Raw genomic sequence first — 2,587 nt, 5'->3', positions numbered from 1 at the left:
AACTCTTTGTTGCAAAGCTGTCTGCTGACTTTTGTGCTCCACAAAGTTCTGCTTGCAGCTATCAGCTCTTATTTATGTCTTTGCTTTGGTGACCATCATTTACTGCTGACACTTCGTCATCACTTCCTTTTTCTCTCTGCTTTGATCTGTTGGAGATGAAAGTCTCTGGCTTGAAGTGCTGCAGCAGAGAAGGCCTGGAAGGTCATCTCCTAAAAACTAGGATGAAGACTTTCCAGCATCATGGTACTGAAATTCTCCCACGATTCAGTGTTGTTTGCAGAAGAGCTGAGCAGAAAGAGGAAGTGGACTTTTTTGTGCAGAAACATCAGTTGGTTCAGATGCAGCCACAGGCTGATGTTTGACTTTCACACATCTGGACGTCTTTACTGAAGCAGCTGCATGTTGTCCTGAATGTTCCTGAATGTTCTTCTTCTCTGCTTCTGCTGGACTCTTCTGATCTGCTGCTGTTGATTCACATCTTTGGACTTTTTTCAAACTTTCTGATCTTCTTCAGCTCTGAACTCTTTAGAAGAAATGAAGGATGAAAAACATTACCTTTGTCTTTAAATGAAACTCTTTATTCTGGATTCAGGTTGATGAACTGCAGGTTGTCAAAGATCAGCTGTGCTGCTCTGGTCACAGCTCTGAAGTCTAACCCATCCCACCTGACAGAACTGGACCTGAGCTTAAATGACCTTCAGTTTTCAGATGTTCAGCAGCTCCAGGATCTGGTGGAGAGTCCAAACTCCAAACTGCAGACTCTGAGGTCAGTAAAGGGTTGGAGTCAGTCCAGCTGCTTCCATATGTTTGGTCCTAAAGTTAGTCTGAGAGCAAAGATGCATAGTTTCCTGTGAAGCTGCAGCTTCTCAGTGAAGCTCTGAGGAGAATGATGACAGACTTCAGGACAACAGTCAGCCAATCAGAGCAGCAGAAGCTCCAACAGGTGAAGATGACAGTAAGCTGCTGCTCTGAACAGAACTGAAGCTCCTGCTGCTCTTTCTGCTGCTGTGCTGCATCACTGACTGACAGACCAAATCAGGAGACACTCCTTCCTCTCTGAACTTCTCATTTCTCTCTTCAGGTGGGAGGGAGAGTGCTGGTCATTCTGATGTTCTTCCTTTTGGATCAGAGAAGAGCAGCAGCTGGTCTGCAGAGATGTTGTTCCAGGGAGGAGGAGAGCAGAGTGATGGAGGAATCAGAGGAAGTGGAGATGAGTGTCAGAGCTGCAGCATGAACTGATCTGAGATCAGCTCCACTGTCTCTCTCTGCATCAAGTGGACAGTTATTGTGCTGCAGCTCCCCCGGTGGACTGATGGAGAACTGCACTTGATCTTCTCACTCTAACTAGGGTCCAAAACGAATTCTTCCTTTCTGCCTACCTCTTCTCTTCATTTAAAGGGGCTTGTGAGATGCAAGTTGTATCCGAAATATATTTTTTTATATCGTCCCCTCCAAGCGGAGGGACAGAAAGCCTTCCCTCGCGAGAGGGTTCCGTGCAGCGCTTTGCTACGGAAGAGACCCTTTTCTTCACGTGGGTGTGGTCTGAAGCATAGAAGTTTACATTTAAAAGTAAATAATGACTTTTTGTTTGAGCATGAACTTCTTAAAGTTATAAAACCGTGGTTGTTATGTATATTCGAACGCTGGAAGCTCCATGCTAACCCTTAATGACAGGTGACTATTGGTGATGACATCAGAAGAAAGTGATATCAAGTGAACGTGACATTGGGACATCTGAGACATTGTTTTTCTATATGTCTCAGTTTGGAGAGCTAAATCATAGACATTGAGAGACACCTCATGACTTGTCGCCCCCTATTGCAGCTGACGTCTTGATGCACCACCATCTTGATGAGGACCAAGTGAGTTTGCAGCCCTATTATTTCTAATGAGGAAGTTGTATTCATAACAAAAAAAGGCTCTTGTGTTTTTTTTTAACAAAATCTGACATATTATGTGGTATAATAACACATAATAATTAGTTTAGTAAGCACAAGTATGAAAGGTCTTTTTTGTTATTGTTGTTTTTTTTCTGTGTTGCTGAGGAGCCAAAACCACTGAAAGAATAAAGGATCCAACAGAATCAGACATGTGTTGTGTCATCTTAATCTGTTCCATGGCGGGGGCAGAGCTACAGGGTGGCAAAGGGGGGCAGCTGCCCCTCGTGCAAAACATTGACAAAAAAATCTTTTAGATTTGAGGAGAGACATTGAAGTTCTCTCCTCAAACTAGTTTTCCTGAAAATGCGCCCAAAATACCGTCTGTATTCCTCCCCTTCCGGCAGATTTAATTTCAATATTTACCTAGAAACTTTTTTTAAACATTAGTTTACTGTAGGATGATCAGAGATGACGCATGTTCCGATCTTGTTTACAGTCGGCTGGAGCGACTTTTTTCTGGCAGACAATCTCCCAAAATGTTCCAATCAAAGATAAGTTGGGCAAAGATAAAAATGTGCAAATGTTTATTGATTACTTGTCTTATTATTAAAAGCAGGTGGGTATTTATGACTATACTTTGAAAGATATATGATCATTTTGCTTTGGCGCTAGTGCAGGTTGCAAACACGTGCGGATATTTGCTTAGA

At 42.8% G+C, this 2,587-nt stretch overlaps 1 long non-coding RNA gene across 1 annotated transcript in view; it reads left to right on the top strand.

The window, feature by feature from the left end:
• Positions 1-725: 725 nt before the first annotated feature.
• LOC112156846 overlaps positions 726-2,587 on the top strand; it is a 5,118-nt gene continuing 3,256 nt past the window's right edge. Inside the window, exon 1 of the long non-coding RNA XR_002921051.2 lies at positions 726-766. This is a non-coding gene — a long non-coding RNA (uncharacterized LOC112156846). The remainder of the gene's footprint in view (positions 767-2,587) is intronic.

Source organism: Oryzias melastigma, linkage group LG2, assembly GCF_002922805.2.
Source record: "Oryzias melastigma strain HK-1 linkage group LG2, ASM292280v2, whole genome shotgun sequence".
NCBI classification, from domain to species: Eukaryota; Metazoa; Chordata; class Actinopteri; order Beloniformes; family Adrianichthyidae; genus Oryzias; species Oryzias melastigma.
This window is presented reverse-complemented; position numbering and strand designations above follow the sequence as displayed.